General features: G+C 38.8%; 1 protein-coding gene across 1 annotated transcript in view; it reads right to left on the bottom strand.

The window, feature by feature from the left end:
• TENM3 (teneurin transmembrane protein 3) overlaps positions 1-15,709 on the bottom strand; it is a 2,564,262-nt gene that overhangs the window by 1,272,531 nt on the left and 1,276,022 nt on the right. The window contains exon 7 of the mRNA XM_058719934.1: positions 9,890-10,051. The gene's annotated coding sequence lies outside the window, so the exon portion shown is untranslated. The remainder of the gene's footprint in view (positions 1-9,889; positions 10,052-15,709) is intronic.

The raw sequence follows: 15,709 nt of genomic DNA, 5'->3' as shown, positions 1-15,709 counted from the left end.
TTTTTCACACATAGATAGGATTTCTTAATGGCAATCCTGGAAGACATTTTACTCAAGTAACTTCCAATGATGATGGATTGCACCATCAATGAAAAAATTAGGAAGAGGGACTATTTGGGCAGATGTTGGGGTTAAAATGCAGAATGTGGCTTAAGATACCTGGATTTTAGAGAACAAAAAACAAATCGCTTTTTAAAAAGTGAATAAGCCTCACTTAAAAATCAGTTCTTTCCCACTACTTCTACTGAGCAGTACTTTTCTATCTCAGAAAACAATTTAAGGTACGTCGCTTTCCCTCAGCCTTCGGATAAGATTCTCTGTGCATACTGAAAAGAATATGGAATCTTGATTTTAAGCTAGCATTATATATGAGAATGCAGATTTGCAAGATTAGAAGGCTATTATTCTCTTAATCAATCAATGATTTGTTGTACACGGAGTTCATTTAGAAGATTTAACACTGAATTCAAATTGTTCTTTTAAAATTTGCCCCAACAAACACGTAGAACACACGCAGCATAAAGGATGTATACTTATACTTAATTCTAAATTTAAAAGAAAGCTATACAGTAGCAATAAGAACACTAAATAAAAGTAATTTTCTACCTCCATTTCATGCAGTAAGTCAAGAATGGAATTCACACCTCGAATTTGGTATTCCTTATGTGTAATCTTTAAGAAAAATGTAAGTCATTCAATTACATTTTCTGCACAGGATATTAAAATGTGAGAATAGTAACTTAAATTCAATTTTATGTCTCCTTTAAAATCCTTATACTTTTTCTTTGTAACTGAGCATTTTTTGAGCAAGTGACTTCTTTATTTTGAAGATAACTCTTATGTCATATATAGAGTATCTACTGTGTCTTCCTAGAAAGGGAAAATCAATGAAAATAGCATGAGGAGCCCCAGTAAGCCTGTTTTTGATGAATTATGTCCTTAAAGATATACCCGTATGTGGTTCAAAATGTATTGATCAGAAACAACTGTTTCTGTAATATCAATAATGCACTATTCTCTTGAACTTCCCCTGAAGTGACAGGGTTTAATCGAGAGATCCCTAAACAATAAATTGACTACCAAGAGGGAGACAGAATAATGAAATTGACTCAAACTTCTAAAATAAATAATCATTCTAAACTTGAGGAAAACATATTGATGTCTGTGTTTGCTCTGCCTTTTTTTGACTTGTATCTTTCATAATAAGCTGCTTACCAATAGGATTATTACTTCACCAAGTTTAAGCTCTTAGCCCACTGACATTTACTTTTCTGTATGCTATTCAATATTAGAAATTAAAAATGAAAACAAATCATTTCGAAATGCCATGATCACTATTTTGAAATCATTTTCTATTATAAAATGCAAACTTTAAATAAACTCTCCCTATTAGATTTAATTCACTTCCTCTTTTTGTGTGCTGTTTTATCACCAATTAAGTTATTGAGGAACTTTTTTAAAGCCTTTCTCTAGAGGAAGAATATCCCTGTACTAATGTTGTCTATTAGTTGGAAAATCATTTTTCTATTAAATGTTCAAACCATAAATCCATTACCCCAATGTAAGAGATGAGCTATAGAGATCTCTTATTCTTTCTTTTAAAACTGTCTTAACAATTCTATGGATAATTCTGAATCAAACTTCTTGATTATTCACAGAACGCAGTCTTGCAATGAAAATCTTTTAATCTATTCTGTAAAATCCCCAACATTTCCTAACACATTATTCATTCAAAATATTTTCTAAAATATTCTAGATAAGAAATTTTGAAGAATTCATTTTACACATTTAAAACCCTACTTTTAATCTCTAATTCCCACACTCTATGTATAACCTTCATTTGTCAATATAATTATCTGATAATACACAACCTCAGCACAAGTATTACCCATCTGTTCCATCATCTAGCTCTCATCGAAGCATCTTGCTCTTAAGTGTATTATGACAGGAGCTTTGTTATATTAGCTTAGAGTCCTGAATCCTGCTTTGTCAGTCTAAAAATTTCTGAAAGAAAATGACAAATTTCGACAAAATTTGTTCTAGCAGGTTCTGCTGCTTTTTCTAAGACTCGATAAATCATTTGTTCATTCCTTGGGTTTAAACTCTTAACTGCCTTATCTGTGTTATGTCAAGATCAGAACAAATTGGGTAAGAACTTGCAATGAGTAGGTTAACGGTCCAAGGCTCTCTAGACAATCCAAGGATAAATTGAGGGTTCATACGTCAGTGATCAGAATACTGGCTTTGGCATCTGACAGAATTCAGACTCCAGCTCTGTCACTTAATAGCTGTGCTTTCTACTAAGTCCATCTTTCCTAGTACCGTTTTTTTTTTTTAATAATATGAAAATGGGGACAATAGTTAGTGAATGATGATTAAATGAGATATGCCATAAGTAGTGTCCATAAGATTTTTCAGCAGAGAAATGCTCAGTGAATGCCAGCTGTCTGTCTCCTTGTCATTATAAGAACAGTTAGTTTAGGGGCGCCTGGGTGGCGCAGTCGGTTGAGCGCCCGACTTCAGCTCAGGTCACGATCTCGCGGTCCGTGAGTTCGAGCCCCGCGTCAGGCTCTGGGCTGATGGCTCGGAGCCTGGAGCCTGTTTCCGATTCTGTGTCTCCCTCTCTCTCTGCCCCTCCCCCGTTCATGCTCTGTCTCTCTCTGTCCCAAAAATAAATAAAAAACGTTGAAAAAAAAATTAAAAAAAAAAAGAACAGTTTAACAACTCACGTTCTATTTGATTTCTATTGTTGGAAATGCCCCAGTCTACAATCTCTTCCCCCTGACTCTCTTGTTAGGACAGCCTCATCACTAATATGAAAAATTAGGTTGATTCCACTACTTTCTGACTTTTGAGTTTTTTTGTTAACTTTCTAAAAAAATTGCAATGAATATATATGGAAGACTAAGCTAATTATACCTTGTCACAGATGATGTTTTCTTCCATCACTTAGCACCAATATCACCTATATGTAAGCAACCTGATATTATTTAACTGTATATATATAATATATTTATTAATTGAAGTATTGCTCACATGATTGCTTTCCTGTTAGACATGCATTTTAGAAAGTTATTCATTTAAATAATAACCCAATTATTACACCTTGAAACACTAGGTATTTTAGATATGTTTCTATAGGATTTAATGTTTCATAAACCCTTGAAGAATGTTACTCAAACATCTTTTTATCATATTTGAAATATTGCCAGATTAAGACCTCTGCTCAGCAGGCATGATGGGGGGGGATGTTAAAATTTTCATCATTTCTAAGATTGATTATTATAACTCATAATTTTCTTTTCTCATAGTCAGCTGCACCAGAAAACAGCACTTATAATGGATGAAGAAAAGAATCCTCACTCTCCTACTCATTTTAGATTAACAGGCTGCTTTTCTCCTGCACCTGCTGATGCAAGTTTTGTTTCAGATGCCTGGGATACGTGATTTATTTGGTAATATGACTTGTCCACTACAGACAGGTTGACGGTAAATACATTTTAGGCCAGAAGAAATAGAGATTTGTGGCTAGAACAGGTTTAAGATGGACGCCAGTCATATGTAGAGTAAGGGGGACCTTGGGGGTATTTCAAAATGTGTAATGTCATGGAGGCAAAGGAGGAGCATAGTTAACTCCAGGAAACCTTTTTAAATTATTTGAGTTTAAATATTAGTAAATGGGATGCATGATAGATTAGTGATAATGATAATGATAATAATTCCATTGGTATCTATTTATTAAATACTTTGTATGTGACAAGTAATGCCAGCTGATTTTATACACAGTATTTCCATCAGTCATTGCAATCCCACATTGGCACTTCTTATTTTTATCCCCATTTTACACATGAGGAATTTGAAGTGCAGAGATGTTAATTAGAGTACCTAATTAAGAAGAATCTTGTGCAAGATTCTTGTGCAAGAATCGCTTGTGCAACTCTTGTAAGACTCGGTCTTACAAGACCAACAGGCCAACAGTCCTGTGTTGGCCAAGGAGAGAGAGTGAGGACCTGACACTCATAAAGCATGGAGGCATCACTATGCGACTAATGGCGTCGGGGTTTGGACTGAAGCCTGCTGTTTCCTCTCAAATCACACAGCACAGACAGATACATACGGAATAAGGAAAGGGCGGTATTGTTTATGAAGGATGAGTAATCTGCTTGTTGCTCTGCACCATTTACAGGGCATCGCCCCTTTATCATCATGGGGGAAGACGACTCTTGGAATCTATGTTACCTACTCAGGCCTCCCTTAACCTCTTTCCTCTGCTGTTGACAGCTAAACCCTGCATAAGAGTCTTCATTAATTTAAGATTTGGGCAACTGGGTCTCCCCATCCCAATCACTGCTATCGCTGGATGGCATGATCTGGTCCCTTACTCTCTTGATACTCACATTTTCAGGGAGCTTTTCATCCACTCCGTGTCAGCCACCCACTCTCAGTGTCAAAATTAGAATATTTATCTATACCTGAAACTCTACTTCAAAATGTTCAATCAAGCATCCTCTGTCTCACCACAAACTTCTCTCCATCTGCCCTGTTGGCTCAGTTACTCTCACTACATCTGCTATGTGACTCCATCAGTCGCACAGCACCAGGTTTTCTGGTCTTTGTTTCATTTCCATTGCTGGTTGGTATCAACAGCCCTGCAAAATTGATTATTCTCTTACCGCCATCTTGCAGCCTCATGCTCTTTTGTTTCATTGCACACTAGTTGGAAAATTCCATCCTGGACTATGTGACTTTTCCTGCTGGAGGGCTGGAAAAAGTCATGTAGTTCCCTGAAAAGTCATAGTCACCAACCTCAACAATGTTTCAGCATCACTGAACAAGCCCACTGCGTTTCTCTGGTTCTTCTTCTCTGTTCAATATAATGACTATTTCAAATACCCCTACTCCCCTCCACCCCATGACTCTATCTTTCCCTAATATTCTTAACATGATCATCCTTCCTACAGCAAGTACTTCAATCTACCATCACCAAACCAACAGAATCTTTCAGCATTAGCTTCCACTCTTTCCTCTTTCTCTTGTGATACAGCCTGAATGATATCCCATTTCCTTTATTTTTTAATGTTTATTTATTCTTGAGAGAGAGAGAGATGGAGAGAGAAAGAGAGATCATGAGCAGGGGAGGGGCAGACAAAGAGGGAGACACAGAATCTGAAGCAGTCTTCAGGCTCTGAGCTGTCAGCCCAGAGACTGATGTGGGGCTCGAATCCACGAACCATGACATTATGACCTGAGCTGAAGTCAGATGCTTAATTGACTGAGCCACCCAGGTGCCTGACCCCTTTTTCTTTACAAGACCATCTTTTGCATCGGATTGCTGAGACCCATCTCTGCCCATTTTCTCCAGAATTTTACACTATCATTAAAAAAACCTCCTGGGGGTGCTGGCGTGGTTCAGTCATTTGGACATCTAACTCTTGATTTCAGCTCAGGTCATGATCTCCCGGTTTGTGAGATCGAGCCCTGAGTTGGGCTCTGTGCTGAAGGTATGGGAAGCTATTTGGGATTTTCTGTCTCCCTCTTCCTCTGTCCGACCGCCATCTCAAAATAAATAAATAAACATTAAAAAAAAACCCAAAAAGCCTCTGTTCATTTCACATCTTTCCCCTTATGCATTTCTATTCATCTTTTCAGCTTCATAGCCAAATTTGGAAAGAGTTGTCTGCATTTGTTGATTCTATTTCTCCCTCGACCATTCACACGACTACCTGCTTTAATTTGGATTTTGAGTCACTGCTCTAACAAAACTCTGTTGCTAAGGCTACTAAAGATATTCTTGTTGTTTAGTTCAAGGAGATACTTCATAACGCTCACCTTACAGACCTATTAGCACTTTGCTACAATACTCTCTTCTTCCCTTGGTTCCTAGAATGATCTCACTTTGTATGTTTTTCGTAATTCTTGATTTCTTCTCAGTCTCCTTTCTCAGTTGTTCCTTCTCTACCCAGTCACTGGAGCTTGAAGCCCTTCAAGTTCTTTCTGTCCGGGGCTTTCCCTTTTATCTCCCAATGATCTCTCTCCAAACAATCTCATTCTCTACCATGACTTCGATTGCCATGTAAAAGCCAGTGACTCCAAATTCAAACTTTTGTCCAGATTTCTGAGCTCTAAAATCACAGATACCCTCTATCCATTTTAGACCTTTTGTAGCCACTTCAAACCAAACATAACAAAAATTAAAAAGACAAGTATGTTTCTCTGGCCAGAAACACACGAGTCATTTTGGCTCTTCTCATCGCTAGTCCCTCCGGTGTACTCTCTTTCTGAACCAGCTGCGAACATGCCCTTGTCTCCACCTTCTCCTAGACCTTATACCTTCACACTTTCCTTCCTGAAGTGCTGTGAAATCTGCCAAATTGGTCTTCCCTTATCCTCTCTTCTCCTTTCTCTGTCTGTTCTATTCTCCACATATAAATCAGAGTGATGATTTTTTAAAATAGAAATCATACCTCAGGGTGCCTTGGTGGCTCAGTTTGTTTGGTGTCTAACTCTTGATTTTGGCTCAGGTCATGATCTCATCGGTTGTGAGACAGAGCTCCACAACAGGCTCTACACTGACAGTGCAGAGTCTCCTTGGGATTCTCTCTCTCCTTCTCTCTGCCCCTCCCCTTCTCATGCGTGCGTGCGTGTGTGTGTGTTTGCACACGTACTCCCTCTCTAAATAAGTAAATATTTAATAAATAATTAACAAATAAAGAACTCTCATCTCTTCTAATTACCCTTAGAATACAGATAAAATGTCTTTAATGGGGTCTACAAGGTGCTGTGTGACCTTTCATTCACTCATTGCAGCGGTAGGATCTTGGAGGTCCTCTCAACTCCCTGTGCTCTGAGGACGCTGGGTCCCTTTCAGCTCAACACGCATGCTAGGCAGTGCCCCAACTCAGGAACTGTGTACCTGCTCTTTCCGCTGCCTCCATCGCTCTTCCTTACAATGCTACCTTGAGCTCCAAGTCTGCTCTCACAGCAGCTCATTCTCTTCGTTGACAATGGCAGGCCTGCCTGTTACATGTAAACCGAGATACAATTTTGCACTTTATTTTGTACATCGCTCTGAAAAACGTGTCATGATAGCACACTGTAGGTGTGAATTTCATGATCCCCAACACCTTGCAACAAAGTCCCTGGCACATAAATGTTTGTTGAGTGGAAGAATGTGGCTTACATTAAACTTCTTTAACGAAAGACGAAAATTACATTTCTTAAGTGTTTCTTTTGTTGTCATTATTCAGATTAATTGTAGCCTATAACTGAAAATTATCGCGGTGGCAAGTCCAAAGTGAGATTTTCATTCTCCTTAGTGACACCACATATTATGGAATCATCAGCTCTGGAATAATGAATGCATCCAGGCTTACACGTGGAGATTTAACAAATAGCACTTTGGTGTTTTCTATGCTTCCCACTGAAGGATGTTGTGAAAATATCAACAGAAATTTAAACGATACCAGGAGAGTAGGAGAAAATGGCGTCATCTGGACAAGTTACATTCTGAGTTAAAATCTCAAGCTCCCAGATAAGCAAAGCAAATTCCCAGGATCAAGAAGGCAATCAAATGGTTAGGGGGGAAGGGGGCAGATGCTTTTTTTTTTTTCTCTTTCAAATATTTCTGTAATATTTGAAATATTTCAATATTTCAAATATTTTCTAGTAAGAAAGCAGGTATAGCCCTTTACAATTTGTTTTATTTCTGCAAAATCACTCTGAAAGGGTTTGCAATGGATATTACTCAGGTAACTACCTCCAAAAAAACAAATGCTATCATAAGGAATAGAACCCATTGTATTCATGAATTAGAGAACTTCTAAAAATGCACATTTTGGTATCAATGCTGCTGTGGTGATGTCATCAGACAGAGCAGTTTGGACGTTCACGGCTTCCAAGGGTTTAAAAAATGCCCGTGTTAAGTGCCATGTTTTCAACCCATTAATGTAGTATCAGTAAGTAAATGAGGATATCATTTAAATATAGCATTTTCTCTACATATTAGTTAGTAGCTCAATGAACAATTTGGCTTAAAAATATGTAGAGTAGGGGCACCTGGGTGGCTCAGTCGGTTAAGCATCCGACTTTGGCTCAGGTCATGATCTTGTGGTTCATGAGTTTGAGCCCCGCATCAGGCTCTGTGCTGACAGCTCAGAGCCTGAAGCCTACTTCGGATTCTGTGTCTCCCTCTCTCTCTGCCCCTCCTCTGCTCGTGCTCTGTCTCTCTCTGTCTCAAAAATAAATAAAAAACATTAAAAAAAAAAAATATGCAGGGTGACCCGAGTGCCAGGTTTTTTCATACGATTTAATATAATGTATTCAATGAAACAGGAACCGTCTCATTTTGCTCTGAAAGGAAATTGTTTCTTAATTTTAATTTCTGCAAAACTGAATGATGAGTTCTGTCAATGAACAAATTTAAAGACTTCGATTTTATGGTTAAAAGACCAAATAAAAGAACCTCTTCATTAATTACATGTGTTTTCTAACTTTCAATTCAACTGCTACTGAAATATAATTTTCCTATAATTTTATTACTCATTTTTATCCTCCTTCCTTCTTCAAATAATTAGATTACCCAAATTACTTATCTCTAAAGTAAAATCTATCCCATGTTGACAGACCGGGAGTCCCACGTCAGGAAGATTCCTCACAGCGCGTAATTAGTTCAGTTCAACCCACCAGCAATATTGGAAAGTGATATATAGCCTATAGCTTAACGACAGCAGAAAACTTACACTCTCTTTACTTGCCAGAGCATTCATGCTCTTGATTTCATGAGGGTATTTTTAGTTTCTAGTAATTTCGGAAAAGGTAATAGGTGACAAAGTCAGAAAGCAAAGTGTAAAAATATGGTGTAGAACTCTAGCTATATATAATACCTATAAACTGTATAGAAAAGTACATTTGCATTCCAATAGCACCTGTGACATTTAGATGTTCTATCGAATCCCCGCTCTCAATCTTCGCCTGCATCATATGCCAATATTCTCTCTAAATATAGTCAGAGACCATCAAAGAGTGGAGCACTCAAAGGATATATGGTGCAGCAAATAGTAAATTTCTACGCTTCTCTACTTTTTATAATTCTTGCTTATAAAGTGGGTAGTAAAAGTATAATTATCTTTAGAACCACTTCCAAATTCCATATCAACAAACTTTAACAATGACCATAACGACACCGAAAAAACAGGGGAAAGATGCAGCTTTATCAAAGTTTTACTTTATGATATATCCATCAGCGTGCCCGACAACATTCTAACACTGAGAATTAGATTTATACGTCTCTTATGAAATAAACCTGCTTTATGTAGATGTATAGGATCTGTTCATCAACACGGCAAATAGCCTTGATTTCCATTTAACGATCTCACTAGCGTACGACAGATTCTCATTCACATAGACCACTACACACTTGTTATAGATTTTTTTTTTCTGGCAACATTTATCTTTCCTGTTTTATGAACCAAAGCTATTTTATGTTTTCTACCTCTTCTCTATAAAATTCTCATAAATAATTACTGGATTTCAAAGACTCCTGGCAGCTGGACACTTGATAATAGCTATTTCTAACTGATGTTGAAAGAAACGCACTGGTGAGATTAAAGACTTACAAAATAGTCCGATTTCTTTCTTTCTGCTTGTGGGTTGGCATGTGTGGCACTGCATGCTTGTGCACAAAGAAAAAGCAAGATGTCATTTATTTACAGAAGTAGTCTGGCTATAGGCAGGGTGCAAAAAAAAAAAAAGTGTAAAGAGAAAAGGTAGATGTTTGGCAGTTCCTTAGAAGTTATGTCTCAAAGAATGACAGGACTGACTGGGAAATCAGAAAACAAGTTTCTCCAGGAGACAGGGCTATCAAAGCGCCTGGCCTCGCACGGGCACTCACCATTGTTGTGCAGTCCCAGGACGCTGTTCCTGACCTTCAGGTGGGCCGGCTGCCAGCAAACTCAGTGCACTGTGCCCAGGGCCCCCGGGCTCTGCCTACGTGGGGCACGGTGGCCACCCAGGCTTCTTAGGAAGCAGCGCTTCTTAGGAAACAGCTCTTGGCCTGGAGAGAGAAAGGCATTCCTTATATAAAAACCACCAACTACTAGCATTGCATACGAATAACCTACATGTATAAAATCAATTTTTATTGGTAATTCTTACGTTTAAAGATCTATAATGCCATGAGTTTTAATATTTTTCCCAGGAAGAGAGAAAGGAGTGCCTCAGTTTGCCACGAATTGCACATTTGTAAGCATACAGTATCCACTTAAGATACAGAGAAAACTCTAAAAGCACATGGTTGCCTATAGGTAAGTAGCAGGTTCATCAAGATACTGGTTCTGATCTTCTTGCCAACGGATTTCATTTTCTTAGGATGTTGAAGTGATAGTATTGAAGCCTAGTGTGATCATGTATTGGGCATCTCTACTTTGTGAACCTTATGACAGCACACATTTTGGATGCTGCCAGCAGTGGAAATAAGTTCAACTTCATGGAAAGAGTTTACCTTTATAACACGATAGGTTGTTACTTCTAGATGGATGAGGAAGAGAACACAACTGTTAACACAAAGCTCCTTCCCCATTCCTGGGGTTTCCTTTCACTTTATGGCCATTCCGTTAGGACAACAGTCCAGGCAACTGCTGCCCCAGGGAAGGTGAAATGACTTACCGGTTGCTGAGCTGAGAAAAAAAAAAAAAGTCTCGACAATTTTAACCTAGACTCTTCTCACCTCTATTTCTTGGGAGCTGATCCCTCCACAGAAAACACATTTTCTTTACTGTGTTCCCATACTGAATGAGCTTTTTCAGAGGAAGGTGTTGTCCAGGATAGGAGGAGTGGGGAGGAGTTGTTGCCACACTTGTCTGTGTGAATTCGAGTCAGGGAGTGTTGATGGTACCCAGCGTTTGGTACGACGGTCATGGTCTTTCCTCATTTACCTCTTCAATCTCATTTCTGCGCACCACCCTAAGGTACACCATCATATAGCAACCAGAGCGCCTTCTTCCAATTCCAGTTATGCTGTGCTCTGCTGTGTCAGAATCTCTCCCTGGCATGCTCTATCTAGAATGCTATTCCCATTAAACACACTTGGCTGGCTCCTTCTCACCTTTCAGTCCTGATTTTAACGTCTCCCACTCAGTTAGTCTTCTTGACCACCCTATCTAAATACCAACCCTGTCTCCATACTGAATTTTACAGTCTTCCGCTCATTCCTTCTAATGTAACTCAATATGTCATTATTTTGTGGTCTTTTTGTTGGCTCCCTCCCCTGGACTCTAAGTGGCAGGGGTCTTTCATTACTACCCCATAGAAAGTATTATCCAACGTTTCTAGTATAAATGATTCAAAAGGAATGGGTAGACATGGAAACTTAAAATACATTTAATTTTCTGGGAAACAGAAAACAGGGTGCCATAATAGTTTAAGATCATCACGAAATATTTTTGAAATGAGTCTGTAAGAACTGTAATGCCCATACGGTATTTTCTTCACAAATAAAACCCTAAACTCACTTCCCCGTCCCCCTCAAAACCCTTTGCTGTGCCAGAAGATGTTACCGTGTAATGAGAAACCCAGAGCTGGTGCACATCATTTACCACCACGTACTTAGGGCATTTTACACAAAGCAAAAAGTTTTCACACAAAATACAAAGTGTTCATTGAATGTTATCAATCGCTTACAGCGCTAGATACGTTATCCAAAGATATTCCAGGTGGCTAAGCAGAAATCTGATTGCAGCGTGCTTTTTGGAAGACTGGTATGCCGCATGTGGGACCACCAGAACCTGAGTTTCCCAACTACCCCAAAGAGTCGAGAAATCCAACTGCTCACGTGGTTTTCCTCAAGAGCCAGCTTTTGTGGCGGCCACAACCGCAATGGTGGTAACACCAGAGAAGACAGTGACTGCAGTAGCAACAGCACTTACTGCCTCAAAATAGGCAACGAAAACATGATAATAGGGTCATAAGTTGCCCCTAAAATGTCATACGATAATAGGGCTTGGTGAATGGCAATGTGCTTTGGGGATGAGTTTATAGTAATTACATTCACCAAAGTCAGTTATCTCTGTGTATAATCGATTGTGTACCCTGTTGTAAAACTTCTGATAACAGGAAGAGTACAACAGCAAACAGAGTTTCTGGAAACAAACATGATCTGAAACTCATTGAGCAAAGGGAAATAAACTAGGAAAGGGATGATGCCACATTTGTCCAGGGAGGGCACGGACTTGCGGTTGTCTCAGGTGGCTCCTCGGACTCGGGGCTTTCTAAGGCCACCGGAAGGGTCAAGTTTGGGTCCTTCTTTGTTCCAGTCTGGCCCTGATCACAATGCTGGCCTAATCTGGGCAGGAGGGTTTGCAGGAGATGTTGAACAAACTAAAATCAGGTTGGGCCCTGCCCCAAAGGACAGGAACTTAGAAAAGGATTCGCAATGCACGCCGGTTAAGAATTCCTTGGACAAGGAGTCACGCATAGATAAAGCATTTCGCAATTTCTGGGTTCCAGGAGGATGTGTATGCTGCTTACAGAGGGGGTTCAAGTTAGGAGGAAGGCAAGTTACACCTGAGGACAATCTTGAAGGTCTTGGAGTGTAACTCTTAACGTACATCCAAATGATATCCAAATAACTTATGTATCTATCAACTGAACTCATATTTCATAGACACTTATATTATGAAAATTAGCCAAGTTACCATAATGACTCAGTAACTTCGAGAGTAAGTTATTAAGGTAAGAATTATCTCCAGATGGTGACAATATATATATCACCAAATGGCATAATGGTAAAATATGTAACATATAACAATATCTATAATATATACTCAAATATAAACATGTAAAGTAGGATAAGAAACATTTTAATAAAAATATAAATATATTTTTAATAAAACTCTATAAACCTATAAGCGCTCTATGCTTACAGATATATATTTTTACTATCGTTTTAGAGAATGCACTTCATTGCATCATTTTCCTGGATCGCTACATGTGTGCACATACACAGACCACCTTAATGTGCCTCATTTTCCAAGGGTGCGTTCCTGGAACAATTCCTGCCAATAAAATGAGTGTGGCAATGAGATGTTCGAGCTTTTACGTCACACTCTCAGAATTTGGATGCATTTCCAGCATGTGAGAGAGATTATAGCTGGATAAAAGAGTCAATACTCTACCTGCTAGAAATGGCCATATTTAGCTTGTAGGGTACTGTTAACTATGGTAGTAGTAATCTCATCAACTTTTTGGTTAGGGATGGATAAATAACGAGCTTTTAGTATGTAAATTACCAACAAAAACGTTTTGCAGAAAATGGGTCAGGTTAGAGATGTAAATGAGGCCTAAAATGTCTCATTAGGTTTTGAATTGCCTTTTTTTCCCTAAGCATTATAAATCTTGCAAGCTTTTGGGGTAATTTTCTTGCTTGAATAAGCTAGTAAGGTCTTTTCCAATAATAAATGAACTAAAATCCTAATTCTCAAAACTAATTCTGCTTGAAAATATAGAGCAAATTGAATATTGAAGCTTAATTCATTTCAAAGTTACTCAATTTTCCCCATAACATTTTTAGATAATAAATTGTACAGAACACATGTATAGATTTCATAATGGACATACTGCTCAGGCGTGGAGACGTATTTTTCAATGGCTCACATTTAGAATCCACTGTACATTTGAAGGATACTTATCAGATCTTGGGACAACTCATTAACTATGGAATATGTCTATCTTTTGTGAAGCAATGGATCTTTGGTTTAGCAAAAAAGTCTCTGTGGTGCTCTTCTGACAAGTCCTATTTGTAACGCTCATTACTAATCCATATTTCAGAACAAATACTGTGCGAAAACATAATCTTGCTCACAGCACTGCTCTTGGGCCGGCTTACATAGTTAAATGATCACTGCAGACAAAGAGCCTGGGCAAAGCTTCCTTAGATCTTACGAGACACTAATAAAACAGCATCGCGTCACACAGCAAAGCCTGTCGCTTGGTAGTTTCCCACATTCAACTTTCACCACGTTGGTTTCTCTTCCACATACTGCTAATTTGCCGCAGTCTGAATTAGCCTCGCGTGACAATGTATGAAGTGTGTGTTGCTTATGTTCATCCATCACAGCATTGCCAATGTTTAGGACAGTTTAACGTAGCAAACTCATGACGGGGGGCTGGATTTTTGTCGCTTTAAAAGCTGCAGAAGTGAAATAGTAAATATGCGATCACAGCAGCTACCTACATTTAACTTGCTTAAAAATATAAAGGGGGAATCAATCCATTCATGGCCATTTGGTTTGTTTCTGTGTTAGGCCTAGCTAAGGAGAAATAAAGAGAGCCAATGATTTTAAGAGCACATTAGGATAGCTTTCTTCTCGTCAGCACCGACTAATATCACCATTTGCCACTACGAAAGAACATCTACTCTCTTAAACACCGACTGCAGTATTTGCCTGCTTTGTCACGCATTTACCTTAATATTTTGCTATAGGAGCCTTTATAATGGATCTTCACAAGATGAAGCTGTATTTACCCTAAGCAGTCTAAATTATAATATGTATGTATATACATTTCCTTACAGAATAGATTTTATTGTTTCATTAATTTGCTATATAAAGAAAAAGACTGCAAGACTAAATTCTTCACAGAAGTATCTAATTTAAATCACTTTATGTAGGGGCACCTGGGTGGCTCAGTCAGTTACGCATCTGACCTTGGCTCAGATCACGATCTCATGGTTCGTGGGTTCGAAATCTCCATCAGGCTCAGTGCTGAGAGCTCAGAGCCTGGAGTCTCCTTCAGATTCTGTGTCTCCTTCTCTCTCTGCTCCTCCCCCTGTTTTGCTCTGCCTTTGTCTCTCTCTCTCAAAAATAAACAAACATGAGAGGTTAGAGTGGGAGAGAGCCAAAGCATAAGAGACTGTTAAAAACTGAGAACCAACTGAGGGTTGATGGGGGGTGGGAGGGAGGGGAGGGTGGGTGATGGGTATTGAGGAGGGCACCTTTTGGGATGAGCACTGGGTGTTGTATGGAAACCAATTTGACAGTAAATTTCATCTATTAAAATAAATAAATAAATAAATAAATAAATAAACATTAAAAATTATGTAAATCAGTCTATGTTGCCTACTAATGATTTACAGTTAAAGAATGCTTTCACACGTTGTATTTATTTAGTTTTTATTTAGATCTATGTCTCTTCTTTACTTAGGTTTTTTCTAACGTTTATTATTTATTTGTTGAGAGAGAGACAGAGACAGAGAACAAGCAGGAGAGGGGTAGAGAGAGAGGGAGACACAATCCAAAGCAGGCCCCGGGCTCTGAGCTGTCAGCACAGAGCCCAATGGGGGACTCGAACTCATGAACCACTACATCATAACCTGAGCCGAAAGTGGATGTTTAACTGACTGAGCCACTCAGGCACTCCAAGAATGCTTTCACACAGTTTAGCAAAGGATAAGTGAAGGCAGTAACAGCAAACACTGAAGATGTTCAGAGTTAGTCTTAGTGTGTTAAAATGCCAGAGATGCTCAGGTATTATGTAGGTGTTTTGTGCCATGTATTTTGATGGAAGATGGTTACTTCAGATGGACAGGACAGACAATCTGAGAGAGAAATACGAGCCCCGCCATGCATTTATATGGTCTACTTATTGTCATGGCACCTTTCTCTGCTCACTACTAAAATTCTACTATTGGTCTCCCTAAATCTTACACAGCTTTCCT

This window comes from Neofelis nebulosa, chromosome 3 (assembly GCF_028018385.1).
Source record: "Neofelis nebulosa isolate mNeoNeb1 chromosome 3, mNeoNeb1.pri, whole genome shotgun sequence".
Taxonomy (NCBI): Eukaryota; Metazoa; Chordata; class Mammalia; order Carnivora; family Felidae; genus Neofelis; species Neofelis nebulosa.
Note: the sequence above shows the minus strand (reverse complement) of the source record. Positions and strands in the feature narration are given on the sequence as shown.